This window comes from Dermacentor andersoni, chromosome 1, assembly GCF_023375885.2.
Source record: "Dermacentor andersoni chromosome 1, qqDerAnde1_hic_scaffold, whole genome shotgun sequence".
NCBI lineage: Eukaryota > Metazoa > Arthropoda > Arachnida > Ixodida > Ixodidae > Dermacentor > Dermacentor andersoni.
Window position 1 is genome coordinate 140,376,679 of NC_092814.1, and position 17,826 is coordinate 140,394,504.

At 44.0% G+C, this 17,826-nt stretch overlaps 1 protein-coding gene across 3 annotated transcripts in view; it reads left to right on the forward strand.

The window, feature by feature from the left end:
* The first annotated feature begins 5,177 nt into the window (after positions 1–5,177).
* Positions 5,178–17,826, forward strand: part of LOC126546058 (G-protein coupled receptor dmsr-1-like) — a 1,011,142-nt gene continuing 998,493 nt past the window's right edge. For all 3 annotated transcript variants that reach the window (XR_011893509.1, XM_055062099.2, XM_055062100.2), the window contains exon 1: positions 5,178–5,256. The gene's annotated coding sequence lies outside the window, so the exon portion shown is untranslated. The remainder of the gene's footprint in view (positions 5,257–17,826) is intronic.

A 17,826-nucleotide genomic window follows, 5' to 3' on the forward strand; every position in this document is an offset into this window, starting at 1 on the left:
TTGCTGTGGACCTGCCGTTGCTTTTTTTTGGCCTCGGGGATGTCGGATGTTTCCACTGTGATGACAGCACCTTCATGGCTGGGTAGTACCTATAAAGCCCACGCCTCATCGCCTGTGATCACGGTATTCAGAAAGTTGGGGTCACTAGGTTGTTCAGCAAGTCCTGTGGGATTACCAGACAGTTACTTCTGCTCTATTGTTGGCAGTCTCGGTACGAATTTTGCGGACACACTCCTTATGCCTAAATCTTCGGTCAAAATTAAATATCCTGATCCAATGCTTGGACCTAACTCGCTCACAAGGTCTCGGACTGAAGTGTGACAATCCTCCATCACCAAAGTCACCACTTGCTCAATGACATTCTCATTTCGGCTTGTTGAGGGTCTGCCTGAACGCGGTTCGCTGCCCACTGATGCGCCGCCATTTTTCAAGCGGCTATTGGGCTCCTTTATGCGTGAGGTGCTTATGGTATCGTGCCGGAAAGAATATTAAATCTTGCGAATGGTTTCTACTTGGGTATCGCCAAGCTTTTGGCAATGTTTGTTGCAATATCGCTGCTCATGTTGTTCCGTCATTTTACAGCTTACTGGAATACGACAAGCGCTCACTACACGTCCTCTCTCACAGGTCGGTTGCGCGCAACTGACGCGTTCTGCATGCAGAAAAAGATTCACGCATTCGCGTGAAGGACCCATCCACATTTCCACCGAAGAAAGCCTCCCGCACTGCATTGGTTTAAGTAGGAAAGAAGAAGGGTCGAAACATTTTGAACGGACCTCGTATAACTACCACAAAAAAAAAACACGCAAAGGAAAAAAAGAAAGAGAACGACGACACCATAAGTGCGGACACTGCCAACGACGTTCTATGCGCTTCTCACAGAGCCTGTTTGCAGGAAGACGAGTCTGGATTTATTGGGCCATGTGTAGGTAAGATAATAAGTGTTTTGGTGACCTATTATTAGCACCGGTGGACATCAGTTGACCCATGCGTAAATATTAAAACTGTTAATGAACCATTTTATTACGTAATAGGCACAGTTTAGGCAATTTTTCGCTATGCGGTCTTGCTGCTGAGCTCTGTTGCGTCATGTTATCAATTCCCGATGGCAGTGGAATACGGAAAGACTGGTATACCCTGGTTTTGGTGCATGGTCAAAGAGCCACAGGTGTCCGAAATGTACATGAATCTCTCCACCAAGGCGTCATTGACAGCCTGTATATTTAGTTGTGACGTTAAACCTCATAATTGAATTCCTAGCGTTAACTATTTCAGTGCACGGATTGCAATGGGGGATTTGAAGTATTCACAACATGTCCACTTAGCAGGAAGCATTCGTTCGAAGCAAACATGCAGCAAGCACCTTAGAAATATGCTAGTGTTGCACGTATACTTTGGTCCCACAGCGGGCAAGGAAGCCCTTGCAGGAAAAGAGGAAGTAGAAGGCAAATGTATTTCTGTACAAGATTCGAGAGGGATGGTGTTACTCACAGGGTTCCTAAATGGTCATGCCTGCATCATTGACCTGTCTGCGCTTTCGCAATCGCAATATTTTCGCTCATCAAATTAAATGAAACAACTTGGAAATATCATATAATTAATTAGTTGGTGAGTGTTCTTCCGCAAGCTTGCTAATGAGCGTGACTGATAATAATACGTTAACAGAGAGAACGATAATGTTTGCACCGCACGCAAGAAAAGTGCGTATTCTCTTCTGGAATCAGGAGCTAAAGGCGATGTTTACAGCGGACGCATGACCACATCTAGAACTAGACACATACATCGGCGCACCTTTTGTTTCTTTCTGCAGCAGTTGTGTCTCCTCCTTAGGCAATATCCAGGCAAGTTGTGTTTAATTAAGCATGCTTTACGGAAAGAATACTTGACATATATTCATTCGAAAATATTGCAAGTTGGAGCTTATCGTTTCATGCAGTACCTGTTACCACTGGTCCGTATCAGTATAAGCTGGTATGATTGAATTTTTACATATTCACCGTGCATTTTTGTGGCATAAACTGACAAAGCAGTTGCGGTATGCGGTATTGACGCTGCGACCCCCCCCCCCCCCCCCGAGCATTAGTGTCTGATTAAACAGTTTGTCCGTGCCTGTTATAGTCGGCGTCGCAAATTTTATGAAGGCGTTCTGAGCATTCTCTTGACGAGCTTTGAGGCAGAAACTGACATACTTCTTAAGACTTGTGCATCCGGTCTTGGTGAACACGCTCAGAGATTCCACGCTGAGCAGCCAGCGATTTGGAGTCATTGAGAGCATACCGACTACTTCTCCCTTGATTCGCGCGAAGTTGCGATAAATCCCACCATGACTTAGCATACCGTCCACCATACAACAGAAATAGACAGTACCAGCTCACCTGTTTTGACATGCGGTTAAGCTATGACCGAAGTTTTGTTTTCGTCTCATCACACTTTTTTTTCTTCAACATGTCCACATGCAGTATGCACTGCGAGCCAGTTCTAACTCACTCAAAGAAATTCTCGTCTACACGACGTACATGTCATCTTCTTCACCTTGGAGACAAACGACGAACAACGATGTTCACGCCTAGCACTCGCTGTTCACCGTGAAATTACGTCAGCTCCGGTGGGGCTTTAGTATAGTGACATGAACGACTACACGCACGTCTGAGGCCCCACAGCTACCTCGTGAAACTTTTTGTAGTATTCAGGGTCTCGACAACAGAAACATGGTGTCTCGAAATTTTGGGAACCTCACCTGGCAAACTTAACGGATCGTCCTAAGTGGAGTACTTACTACGACTTCCGCGTGTTATTAAGTCTACTCGTACGAGCCTTTCGCGTCAAAATAAAGGCGTCGAACTACATACTTTATTTGGAGTTGCTTCACGGCTCACAGCCAACTAAACATAGGTCAGAGAACTCAAATATTATTGTTATTGCGGTCACAAAACGCCGGATTTCTTTTTGTAGCTGCGTGAACTGCTGCTACTACATGATAAATAAATAATAAAACTGAAGTCAATCACGTTGGCAACAAAAAAAAAAAGCGATCAGCAATATTTGTTATTTAGTCCTTAGCAATAGTGTTGCTGCACTGCGAACAAACATTACCAGAAGTATAAATTTTCGACTTTCGTATTAGAAGACGACATATTTTTTGGTGTGTGTGAAACTTGTTCAGCGCTCACACACACAAAGAAAAAAAAAAGAAAACAGAAAACTTGGGACAACAAAAAAGGAAGTGCACAGGGCACGCACTGTTCTGTTGACCTTAGTCTGCTTTCCATGGTTTCTCGTGAGCACTGCAGTAATCACAAAATGAATACGTACCTACTTGGTGAGTTTTCCATCCTACTGCGGTTAATTTTTTTTTGTTCTTGTTGCTTCACGGATTGTTAAATGCGCATTTTGGGCAAACAGTTTTTCGTACGCAGTGACACAAAAAAAGTTTTGTTTATTGCTGTTAAGGGCGTTATTGTACGTATTGATTACATGTAACTGTTACAGCGATAACTTAAGCTATCGCTATACGTGCAATGAGGCGAACGAACACTGCCATAAAAAAGTATCGATAATGCTGTCCTGTCTTGTGCAGAAGCAAGAGGAGCAGGCATAATCTAAACAGTCATAATGAACACATGCTGTTGCGCATTCTCATTATTCACAAGCCCCCTGTCATGTTTGTGCACCATGCCTCCCTACCAACTTCAAGCTGCCTCTTTGTCTCTCCGTATATATAGACTCGCGGGTACTATTCCAACCATATGACAAGAAACAACAACAAAAATTCCGGCAGAACCCCTTCCCCACAATGACTTTCGACGTTGACGCGACTAGCATTCAAGCGGAATCTTGGCCTGAGGTAGTTGGTCGTTCATATCCAAGGAAATTTATGGCACAAACTAGACGACGACGCAGAACACCACCCAGCATCACTTACATAGCGCTTCATGTGTGTTCTATGTCTTCACCTAGTTTCCTTCGTAACTTTCTTTGGGCGTTGTAGCGCAAATAGTATTGCTGAAGACACCTTTACTTAAAATCTATAGGGGGGGGGGGGGGGTGACTAAGATAAGAATGGTTATTGCATTAATATACGCATGCACTACAGCTCCACTACAGACTTCGTACACCACAAACAGAACTTCATTAGATGTGGCCTCCCAACCGCTGCCAGTTTTGTCCTATTGGCGCAGTGGTACTATACTGTATATAGCTTTCAGCTTATGTGGCTTCGAATGAACTATGCGCGATCGTATGGGTGTCTATTTCAGACGTAGAACTTTTAATACGTTGTCGCGTAGAAAAGCGCTCGTTCTCACATTTCTCAGTTGGACATGCACCTGTGGAGTGCACTCGCAGCAGGTCAGTAAATGTTAAAAAGAAAGATACCATTAATACCTCCCTCCCGCGGGCATCCGTGGGGCGGCCGCTAATGCATCGCGTTTCTGCTGTGCTTGGCGAACCCGTGGGACGCGAGTTCCATTCCCGCCTGCACCGCAGAAATTTCAAAGGATGTCACCGTTTTTGAATTGAGGGCCGGGGAAAACGGTTAGACACAGACCGTTAAGTGTAGCAAGTATCCTGATATTGCTGATCACGTAAAAAAAAATAATAAATTTTCAACTCGATGACTTTTATCACTATTACCTCCTTATTTTTCTCTGAAAAGATGTTGCACAGACGGGATGGTCTGACAAATACCCATAGGTATACTGCGTATGTGAAGATTTTCCCCAGGCCGATTCGCGAGTTTGTTGAACCGCAGTCAGTTTTATAAAACACAGGCAGTCGTGAGGGAAATAAGTTTCCTTTACATATATGTAGATGCTCTAAAAATGCCACCTAAAGTCCAATGCATCGTCGTAAAGCAGTCAGCGTGGCTCCCGAGGGGACCGGCAAACATTTGAGCGACGCTGCACGTGACCTTTTGCACCTGCAGGGCTCCGGCCGCGTGTGGGCAATCGGGAGCCCGCCAAGGCGCGCACCGCGATACATGCACAGAGCCGTCCAGCCTCCCGACCGCTCCCGCGACGGGTTGGGACGGCAGAGGCGGGCTGACTGCGCGCTGCTGCCCTAGTGCCCGCGGCGGCGGCGCGCAGCCTCGGCGGGCCCGAGCCAGACGGCGCTCGGAGTGCGACCAGCGGCCGGCGCCCCTCCTCCCGCGGCCCGAGCGTCAGGCGCTCTCAGTGGCACCGCTGCCATCGGAACTGACGAGTGCGTGGTCGCCGACGCCTCCGGATCGCGGCTTCGTCGGGATCGCCTCCTCCGAACGTGAGCCCGTCTCCTTTTTCGCCGGCTCCTGAGCGAGCGGCGCCCGGCGGGACGCACTGCGCGGGACGCCCGGCGTCCCGTAGCACGCTTGCCGCCGCGGTCGCTGGCTCGGGACCGTTCATTCTCAGTGACCGCTGCCTTTTCGTGCGCATGCTGCGCGCAATGCTGCGTGACTGTCACATATGCTCGCGTGGGAACACACAGCACCGCTCGCAATAATCAGTCGTGGCAGTCCGCGTGCGTGGACTGAGCAAGTGTCGGCGGCGCGCGCGTAATGCTTGTTAGTTTTCAACGTCTTCCTAACAAGAAATATAGAACGCTGCATCCATTCGAAAGAGCGTGGAATACATCGAGCGACTATTCGTTTCTGTAGTTCTGCAACAGTTTGTGGCAAGCTATATGTGTCAGTGTGCTAGCTAAAACTGCGAACATGCAAAGTGTCTGCCTGCAATTTTCCTATGTCGCAGATGCGGCACTGTCGTTATTGGTGGAGCTACCGTTTAATAAATCTCGTTCAGACACGCCTGTCGTGTCACACCGTTCAGAGGTCCACAAGTGTCGACAGCTAATTATTGGTGAGTGAGAGGTAGAATTCCTTTTTTTTTTAACCGCTAAAGAAAATGACTAGCAAAGCGGCCAAGTGAAGTCGGACATGAGCATATTATTTCATATATACGATGACAGAAGAACGACGTCCCAGCTATTATATATATATATATATATATATATATATATATATATATATATATATATATATATATATATATATATATATATATATATAAAGGTACGCCAGCGTACCTTTATATATATAAAGCTGGTATTTTCGGAGTAACCTGCAAACACGATTCTCGATTGCTTGCACATATCGAGTTTGACACCACCTTGAAAGTTTGTCGAAACCTAATACAAGCGTCGACAAGAGAGATCCAAGCAGTCTTATCACGTTAATAAATCAGAATTAGGAGTCACTTAGGGTTTACTGTATAGTGTAGTGCTGCCGATGATGCAGCTTCCGTAGCATCTAATAATTTTTTTGCTTTCGTAGAATGGCCCCGCAATAGGGGCCCTAATGCTGTTGAGTGGTGTTCTAGAAAATATTTCGCGACCACCCTTGGGAGTCCCAACTGGTAGATGCAGTAAAAATCAAACATAGACACGGGATGTGCCAGAGCAATGCGGTAAAGATCGGGAATTTCGTGGAAATGCTGTACCGATTCGGCAGCTTTGAGGTCGCAGCACGCATGGTTGACGATCCCGAAACAACGCTCCGAACATTCTCTCACGCGTTCTACCCTTGAAATTATCGCTCGTGAAGTTTTAACCTTTCGACAACGCTAGATCTTTCAGAATTCAGAAATATGAATTGAAAGTTGTTCCTATTTTTACTGGGCCCTTACTTAGACCGGGATGCAGTGTTCTACCAATAATTTTCATCGTCGTCGTACAAAATCGCGATCCCTCCTCACGAATTATTTTTCTTTCTTTTAAGTGATAGATCCTAGCCCACCTATGTGCGCCTTAATTCTCTGACAACTGTTGAGCCTCCAGTTCGTATACCTCGGAATGTACATTCACATTAGGGATGCGTGGTTCTGTGAGCGCTTAATTATCAACCGTTCCTGTTATCCACCTTCCCACCCTACTCCAGCGATAAGAAAAACCCAGCAAGAAAAGCGCACATCTAAGCAGATATTTGCCGACCATGTCGTGTGCTTTCAGCTTCACACCTACTCTGTCTCGATGGTTTGACCTCGGCATTTAGCTTTGGAAGAAAAGTAATTATGTTTTGCCGTCACCAAATACGCCATCTCAGGTATACCCGTTTTCACAATATCCATCCATCAGCAGGGGTTTGATTGTTTTACATGGCTTCTATCTAATATGGCAAGCGCTAGTTTTCTAATGGTCGTCCAAACTGCTTCACAATTTGTGGCTGTTGCCTACGCGACATTTGTGGTCACTGCGCAGGGCATGAGAACTATGGAAATCAGCCTCGAAATAACATGCGTGAAGGCATTCTACGAGACTTAATAATGGACATGAGGTGTTCTTTTTGACCGCGAAGCGGTATGTAGATTTTCGGCACCATGAAGATATATATATATATATATATATATATATATAGATAGATATCTTAGTGCTCGATTGCGCTTGTAAGCCCACTTATTTGTAATCATTTATGTTGTGAACTCATGTAAACATGAGCGTTAAACAAAATATGCAGTGCAAGAACAAATGCTTCACAATATTCGTATGGGAAACAACATATTCATTCACTGCTATGGTTTATATTATTATTTTAATTACATCAATTGAAGCACTCATGGGAGCGCGCTTTAATGTGAAAGAATGAACACTGCTTGAAATTATGGCGCGCATAACGCGATATGCTTATGACATTATATATATATATATATTTATTTAAAGAAGTACTGTCACTTATCAAGAGCTGTAGCCATTGTGCCCCTTAGACCAGCTTGACAATTATCCACTTCACATTCTAAGTAGAGCGCAAGCATTCGCGAAATGAATCCATACTTGAAGAAAGAGTTGTACCATAATAAATCAATTAAAAGGTACAGTACTCGGGCACGAATTGATGCACCATACATGTGCAAAATTCCTAGGTGTGATTTTATTCATTTACCTATGTTTATTTATACATACTGCAACCCGTTATGACAATGGGTAGAGTAGGTGTGCAAGAAGTGACAGCGGTGTCTACGGACAGGAGCATATATATACAACAAAAATGCAAAAAAAGAACTGTACATTACCTATCGCATCTAAAAGCTGAGAGAAAGGTAATAATAGGGATTCAGCAGGCAACAAACTCCAACGTTCAATCATGCGGGGAAAAATGCTGTTTTCTGAAAGTGTTAGTGGAAGTGTTTGAGGCGCGGGAACCTCTAGTTGATGTTTGGTGAGCAGGTAATAAAAGGGAGGGATCGGAGAGGGGACAAAAGGAGTTCCTGAACGAGTACAGAATCTTCAAAGCTCCTATGTGCCGCCGTTCTGAAAGAAGCTGGGGGTTTAGTTCCCGAAGAGGAGCTGTAGGTGAAAAATCTCTTGTCAAGGTGATGGAAAATAAAACGAACAGCTTTCTCTGAACTGACTCAATTGAATTAATTTCGTATTGTTTATGCGGGTAGCAAATGGAGGATGCATATTCTAGTATTGGACGAATCAAGTGTTTTGTATGCCACTACTTTAGTGTGCCTCAGGACAACAAACATGGTGAGGCAAACATAAGCAGTTTTTTTAAAGCTTTACAGCTGATGTAATCTACTTGTATATGTTTGGACGTGATTTGATTTCAAGCGTCGGGTAGGAAAGCCGGAGCAGTGAGTTACATAAGGTCGCACGTTTGGCTTGTTGGCATGACTTAGGCGTAACGCAGCCGACACTGAAAGGACATAACGCTGACACATAACCACGGAACCACGTCATGCATGCGTGTGTAGCTATTGTATGCAGGGTTTTGTGTCGATATTGTCACGTGGTAGTGACGGCGAAGAAAGCAGCAATACGGTGGAATACAAAACTAGCTTTTATTGGGCGAACCTGTGCCCACAAAATCAGGCTACACTTATAGCACAACGATAGCGCCGAACACGGTCGGCGATCGTCGGAAATCTGATCAGCGGGTCAAGCGCGTCGGCTTTTAAAGAACAGTCGTCGAATGTTCCAGACTAATCGTTCGGACCCGCGTGCCTCCCACAAAGTTCTACACCATTCGTGTCAGGTGGTGAAGTCAGATAACATAAGGTTCGGCGACAACAGACAGCGGATAGAAGCATCGATAACTTTCCAGAAACTTGGGATACATGCAGGCGCGTCCCACGCTGTGCGATTACATTTGCTAGGCGGCGAAACGTGGTCGCACGATAAAGATAAGTACACGTGTCAATATTATGTGCGCTGCGCCTAAGGCCATCCAAGTGACATACAATTCTAGCGGTGGTATACGTACCAGAAAAAGAAAATGGTTCCCTCACGGCGTAGTAACAGTGCACGCACACACTAACGAACAAGCATGATATTAATACGTCGTTAATGCAGTCTGCAGTTCCTACTCACGGAATAATTTCTGAAATTGTACTTATACCGAAGTCAATTAAACCCTTAAACGTCTGAAATTTTCGTTCCATTTCACTAACCTGAATTCACTGCAGAATGTTAGAACATGTGATCTGTCGGCATATTAAGCAATATCTAGAAGGAAGCAGCTTGCTGTCTGAAGCTGAGCGTGGTTTTATTGAAGGCTTTGCCGACGATCACTAAGTTTATCACGGAATATTAGGACTTCGCGGTTGTACTCATTAACAGAGAACAAATAGACGCAATATTCTTAGACTTAACCAATGCCTTCGATTAAGTGCCTCTTCATAAACTTTTGCATAACCTTTACGCAATTGGAATAAATATTAAACGCGTACATGTTGTCAGGGCCTGCCTCGAAAACCGTGATGAGTACGTTAAAGTGAGCAATCGTGCTTCTGATACGCTTCCTTTCATGTCAGGTGAACCCCAGGGGTCCATCATGGGACCCATTTTGTTCATAATATATGTCAATGACGTGGCCAATGTAGTTTATTACGATGTCAAAATAAAGCTCTTTTTGGACAATCGCGCGCTGTACACAATATTTAAGCCACAAGCTGATCAAGTTAGACTCCGCAATAATCTTGATAAGCTTTGCGGATGGTATGAAGGGTGGGGAATGAGCTTATAGATTGTTAAATGCTCTGTTATAAAGATAAGCAACAGGAAGACACTCTTACACTTTTCCTCTTCTATTGGCGACAATGCACTACATAATATTTCTGCCTATATGTACATCGGGGCAACATAAAGGAACAAATGAGCAGGAACGAGCTCATCGAAAACTTTTGCGCGAGCGCATTAGAACTGAATGGGCCTTCGTCACAAATGTTTAGGAGCCCCTACATACGTGACGCTTAAAGTGTATAATACGTTTCTCAGACCTCGTCTTGAATATCTGCCCACCGAAGAAAAAGTAATTCTATATTTGAATGACTACAGCGAAGATTCATATTCAATTGCTACAAAACGACAATTAGTGCGTCGCAGATGCTGACCACTCTTAATCTTGAATCGCTGCAATCGAACCAAAGCTAGACTAAAACTCTTGTATTTAATATACAATGACAATTCAATATTAAGAAATCGCGTTATCTGTGTCCCGTTTCTCCGCGAACACTTGTCGAAACCACGGAAGAATGATACAGCAACTAGCGCCTCAACCAATTTACGTACACGCTACACATATTCGGTCTCTGCGAAGACTGTAAAATAGCGGAAGGAATTGCTTAAGAGCAGTGTTGAAAGCAGACATAGCGGCATATTTGTTAAATCGTAGGATTATATATCTTTACAATGCTGTTTTGTAGCGTTTGTGTTCTTTGTTCCTCAATATAAAAATTTACAAGTTCTCTATATGTTCACTCCTGCTTAGACTCAAGTGAGTGTGCTGTATTCACAAAAAATAATAATAAATAAATAAATAAATAAATAAATAAATAAATAAATAAATAAACAGTCCCAATGTTTTTGATGACTCCTCCACCTTCCATAAAATACTAGTGCAATAAAATTACTAAGATACACTTCGCATCTAGCGATACGTACATATGGTTGATCGACTTTTCACCCTCAACCGCAAACTTTTCGGAGCATGATAGCCAAGAAAAAAAAAAGCATTTTTGCCGCAGCCAATGAAGCCGCCTTCGTATACAGGGGCAAAGTGGACACTTCTCCGTAAAACCTCCACATTGCGGTAAAAAATCTTATATTGAGTGGCGAAATCGCAATAAAATTTACCCTTTTGGTGCATCTCGCTCACCCAAATATATTGCAGTCGGGGAAAACAAACGCAGCTTTTCTCTGCTGTGGCAAATGGTTCAATGTGCAGTAAAATTCCAAAGGCAGTTCGATGGCATCCGTTAACTTCATGTGAAGCTGGATTGAAACTGCGGTGTTGTCAAATTCTGAAGCGGAGCCTGGCGAGCGGAACAAAGGCTTGCCCGTGCAACCGTGACAGCCAACATAGGGCTCTCCTTCGTGGCGCTTATTTTTTACCTGTCAAACAAGCCAAACGCCACTGCGCCGACAACTTAAAAGCTCCACGAATAAATTTAAGGTCAACTGCATACAAAGTACTTCAACTTGGCCAAGAGCGTCAAGCGCCAATGGCACGGGCGAAAGAACACCGTGCGCATTCGGGTCATTCGCAAATGCTACTACCCTGTCTCGGTCGTTTGTTGGCGCTGCTTTTGATGTCGCTGAGCACGTAGAATGAGTAGTTTGCTCCACTGCGGCTTTGCAGGTTTCCAGTGTGGTCGAATGGTCAGTTACGCCTGGTGCTTGTTATACGTGCGCGGAACGTTGTTACCGCCAGTGTAGATCAGACTCGCTAGCGCCACGATATGCGGCAGCGTAATAGCGGCATGGTCATCACGGCGAGCGCGCATCGCAAGAAGCATGTTGCTAAATCTTCAGTTCACTGTACGGCATCCCATACAGTACTGCGGACAACGGTGTACAATATGCAATACAAAAATGCACGAGAATGAAACCGAGGAAAAAGTTTTTTTGCAGCATTGCGGAACCGCGCTAGGCGTGAGATGAGCGGCTCAATAGCGCGCTTGTCTGCGAGCGCGTAATCCGGCAGATCGTTTCGTATTTTTGTCCCAGTTTGCTGCCTTTTTATTTTATTTTCGGCCATGAGAATTTGTTTTTCTTTTGATTCACGGTGTTTATAGAAACACTGTGGCTATGAGAGAAGCGGTTGTTGAGGTCTCCGGGTTAACTACGACCACCTGGGATTCTTTTTAACGTGGAGTCGAAACCCGGTGCACGCGCATTTTTTTTTGCATTTAGCCCACACTGGTCGGTTCATACGGCTTCTTAATGAAAGACTCGGGCTTTAGCTGAAAAATTGCATTTATAAAGTGATTTGCTATTCACCCGAATCTTTCAATTGAAAGCCAAACTTGTCGGCGAGGATGGGCGCGCTGTGTGTATGTAAAGGCCACTGATCTTGAATTCCTTTGAATAACAATAGTTTTCGCTTGTGTATGTGATGATGAAATGCAGAGGGTGTGTTTCAGACCGCAATGTAAAAGCACCAGTCTATCTGTGAAGAGAAGCGAGCTACCTTGTCTTTCTTTTTGCATTTTTCATTCATTGTTCATTAGGCCGCGATCGGCTGGCAACGATACGACCAGGGTTTGGGGCTGCTTGTATGCGTTGTAGTTGTTAGATTGATAGAGTTTGAGTGAGCGTGTTGCATGATTCCCAGTAGGCTCACTGATTAGCCCGGTGGTATAGTTTGTTTATTTGCACAATTCGGTGCTCCAAAGAAGTGGCCGCTAAAGAGTTTCAACAGCATCTTGCGATTGGAAAGGAGACGCAGCGCGCGTTTTAAGTAAGTGTTAACCGCGCGCTTACTGTGCTCCAAGGTGCCTTCTGATACATTATTGTGGTATTTATATCCATGTGCTTACTATTTTAAGGGCACAGTTAATTGTGCACCTTGTAATTTCCTCACCAGCATCATGCACACTCACGTGCGAGAAGGCAAAATACACAGTAACTAGTTATTTCGTTTTTAAATGAAGCCAATTATTCTCGCGTCAACCGAAATCGTCTGAGCCTAACATGGGTGCCAGCGCTACAGTATTTGAAGATTATTAGCAAATACTGCGCAGTGTTCGGAAACTCACCTGAACGTTATTCACTTCTTATTCCTATTCACTTCGGTGCTGGCGCTATTCATACCACATTCAGTTCGGTTTTAAAAGCAGCTGTAATACCATTGACACATTTCAGCAAAACAATGCATATCTATATAGGTATGCGTGCTGCGATCAAAAAGTGTTAGGCAATGCACAGCAGATTGTCGGCTCCTTCGCATGTTTTTATAAAGATCTTTGCATTCTTTAATGTCAATATCAGCACAAATATGCCGACAAGTCGACGTATACGATAAAGTTATATACATGTTTTATGTTCTACAAGCATTGCGTATGAAGACGGAATTGGCTCTAATACATATTTGGTTAAGTAACCTGATTTGTACCTTTATTGAAAATGCATTAAATATACCCGTGTGTATGAGGTAGTTGAGATGGTGCTCGAAAACAGCACAACAAAGTGTAGGCACGCGCTAATTTCATTTCCATATTCCAGATTTTGCGAAACCTCGTTGCCAGAGTAACGCTTAATTTCACTGAAGTGCGCAAGATACACACTTTTGATCTCTGTCAGGGTGGCCAGTTTTTTTTAACAAGCAGATTTGGCTTTGTCATTTTACTGAGTCGCTTGTTGAATCCCCCCAATTGCTCATTCTAATGTCGTCAGACTGAATAACTCACGGTTGTTGGGATTTCATTTGCTTGCGCCTGTTCATATTATTTTATTTCGAAAAAAGTTATTTTCAGAAATGTTAATTCAATGCTAATTTAACAGATGGTAATTAAGGGCACAAAGTCCGCTTCATGAATTCTTTTTTTTGTTTGTAGCTTCTTGAGGCAGTCAGGAACTACATACAAATGTGAATGTAAACCTCTCGACTTTCTAAAGTTACCACTAATAACTGATGGTGGTAAGTCTCTCAGAATTTATCAGCCCGCTTTTGAACAAAAAATGAGTGGCCTTTCGATTTGACATATTTATGAGCGGATATCTTTGACACATACCACATTAAGGTGTGCAACTGCTGACGCATTTTTTTTTTTTCTGTTTCCGGGTAATCTTTTTGAGTTCGCCGTGCCGCGCGTTGTTTAGGTTTGTTTTGCGATGGAAGTGAACTGGTTGGGCCAGGCCTTATAGGGCATCTGGGATGTGTACACAGTCCTTCTTCACAATTTTTTTAGAAAAACGAGCACTGATTCATATGCTCCTCTTTCTCAGCAAAAGTCGACACCGCTGCCGCAACATCCGCGCCTCACAGGAAATTCTGGACGAGGAATGCCTCCGAGCTTTGCACGCAACAAAGTGTCTTTTATTTTTCTAGGCACTGATGACGTTGATGGAAGGATGGCACTCTGCGGCCCTGGCTCCCTAGCGGCATGAATTAATGAAGGGCATCGCCCACATCTGGCGCCTGTAACTCAACCGGAAGACCCTCGTAGATGCAACATTCTGTACAGAAACAACCCTAAGTTAAATAATTGTGTTTTACATGCCGAAACCACAATCTGATTATGAGGTACGCCGTAGTGGCGGACTTCGGAATAATTTGCACCACCTAGGTTTCTTTAACGTGTACCTAAATCTAAGTACACAGCTGTTTTCGCATTTCACCCCCATCGAAATGCAGCCGCCGTGACCCGGATTCAGTCCTTCGACGTCGTGCTAGCAGCCCAACATCATAGCCACTAAGCAACTACGGCGGATAAAAAAAACTACTCAGAAATCAATGAACACGTCACGGAACAATCCCCCCCATGTAACTTGTGCGGTGAGTCGCTGAACGAAACGATAACGCGGAAAAGAAAAAAACAACAAACCTACCCGAGAAATTTTCTGGTACGGTAAAGGAATGTTCGCAAAAAAATAAATAACTACAAAAAACAAAAACGAAAGGACACTTGCGTAGATAGAGGCTGACATAAGGAGAGTCAAGAAATTTCAGCGGCTTTTAGCTCGCTGTTGCCACCCTTCTCTGTAATGGTGGATAAGAAATAGAAAAGTAATGGTTAACAGAAAGAGAGAGGATAAATAGAATGCGCACGACAGAAAAATGCCTTACGTGTAAGCACTGGCCGCTTCGCAGAACCATGTGGACCAGCGCTTCCCGTCACCTTAATTCTCATTTGGTGATGGTAGGGCCGGTGTTGTAAAATATTCTGCGCCTATGTAGGACCAAATTGTTGTTCACTGTCGACAGCGACTGTGTCTGCGCACCCTACAGTGGACTGTGGCTCAGAATATGATCGATAGTCTGCTCGTGTCTGCAGTGATCGCACGTATACGGCTCCGTACATCCCTGTACATATGGGAGATATTTGGATTCCTAATGATCTACTGCAAACAGCACTCTAAAGATAACGGCTTATTTCTCTGGGCGGAAATCAGAAGTTTAGAGAACAGTGCAGTAAAATGTCCTAACCTGAACTAGATCATCCACGAAGAACCGAAACCACTTCGTGCAATACTCCAATCCCTCACAATGGTATATTTGAAGAAGTCAGCTCGAGATCAATAAAACATGAGAAGGTCTCTCGAACCTCTACGACGACGGAAGCAGAAAATTGTTGAGAAGTCGCCAGAGCTTCCGTAGATAAACATAAATAAAAACGACAGTTGATGCTTGCACACTCATTCGCTTCTATAAAAGCCTCGAAGCACGAAAAAATGCTGTTGCAAAGAGAAGTAGGTTTCTCGATACGAGAGAGAGAGAGATGCAAATGAGAGAAAGGCAGGGATGTTAACCAGACTTAAAACCTCCGGTTTGCTACCCTGCACTAGGGGAAGGGAAAGGGGAAGTAAAGACGGAAAGAAGAGCGTGACGAAAATAAAAGCGTGAGAAAAAAAATATGAAAAGGGATGAAATGGGGTCATTATAGTCTTTCTAATAGGCCACTGTCACGTAGAAAAGTCAACAAAGCCTTGACCGACTATTGCTGCGATGACAGTTCACGTCGGCATTCCAAAATTGACTGTTCTGAAAGTGGCCTGTCGTCAAGGCGTGCCAACGCGGTCGTTAGTGACAGCCGGTGCGCGCTGTATTGAGGACAGTGGCAGAGCACGTGTTCGATGGTCTCCTCGCCGCCGCAGTGTCTGCAAGCTACGAATTACTTCATGTACGTATATCAGGAAGTAAAGGATGTGACCTGTATTTTGCTTTAGGGAAAATGCGCTTTGCTACTGAATATGTATAAAAAACACATTCATGCAGAATGAAAGGAATACCGCATCTACTAGTAGTGGTGTTTAAATTTGAAATCAAGTGTAACTTAAGCCCTTAATTACCAGTTCTTTCTGATAAAGCAACTATAGCAAGAGAGTCACAGAAGGAAGAAAAGGTGGAATGAGTTCTTGAGCAAAAATTCGAACCAACTCGTAGTACTCAAGACATAGTTCCTAAATGAGTGCGAAAGTGTACACATATGCAAAAACTTATTCACTCTGAGGTCCGGTTGCGCATGCGGTCGCCAAGAGGGTCTGTGTGCTTCACGTCAACTTATCTGAGAACGCAGATAAAATTTCGATGGATTTGTCCATTAATTAATTATTAACCTCTTTAGGCGCACTTTAAAGAACTCTAGGTGGTCCAAATCTCCGGAGTCCCCCACGACGCCGTGCCTCATAATCAGAAAGTGGTTTTGGCACATGAAACACTATTACATATATTTTTAATTATTAACCTTTAGTGTGAGTACAACATAATGACATATAGGAAAATATGCAGAAAGAGGAGTCAAGCTTCCGAATCGCAAGCGGGCCCTTGTGTATTTTTGTTTCGGATCGTCGCTGATGTCTAACCGACTGGCCGGGCCGTCCTCGCAGCAATTATTAACTTGGCAGTTTCACATTAGTGATAGTGGAAGCAGTGATTCGCATTGAGATTGTTGAGCAGTCAAACCCAGAGGTCTGGAATTCGCGAATGCGTCAGAACGCTTTGCGGGAGTAAAGTTGGTTTTCATTGTGGTGCAACAAAATTGAAAGAAAAATATTTGTTCACACGATTAAATTTTTGGCATGAATGTGATGCAAATTCATGGCTAATCTCGACCAAATAATCCAGTTTCCTGCAGCCCGACGAGCTAAATACCGACCACGCCACATCTGGCGTGGTTCGCTCGGCTACCGCTTTTTGCCAACATTTTCGGATGTTTTTCGAGCGTGTACCCCTGAACTTTCTACATTTTCGGATCCGTGAAGTCAAGAGGAACACGCTGATACCCGACTTTTGTGGGTGGGTGGACTTTTGTGACATTTCTGGCCGTTTTTCTTTCGACTACGCCGTGACCGTGTGCTGAGCCGAACCGTGTTAGGGTTCGCGAGGCGAGGCATCGCTCGCCCACCTCTTCTCGTCGTAGGCTTTTCCACGGACTTTGTAATGGAGTTGTAATGGAAGGGGAATTTTTATCCTCCGAGGACTTCACTAAAGATTCCGGGTGGCAGCTCGTTGCCATCAGACGTCCTTCAATGAGCAAGAGAAACGCGGCCAATGCCAGTGCGGCCGACGTTTCCCTTACAAAAATGACTTTAGACTGTCTATACAAAGTCTATAGACTTTTCATAGACGACCTTTCCTTTCTATAGATTTGGACTTTTGTTGATACAAAGTCTATAGACTGTCTGTAGACGAAAGTCGATAAAGTTTCTATTTCTTTTTGTCTATTCGCAGTCTATAGACGGTCTATAGAAAAAAGTTGATAAGGTGTTTGTTTCCTTTTTGTCTACTTCCCCTCTATAGAATACCTACAGACGAAAGTCGACACAGTCTCTATCTATTTTTTTCCATACTTTGTCTATAGACTTTCTATAGACGAAAGTCGATAGGGTTTCTATTTCTTTTTGTCTACTCGCAGT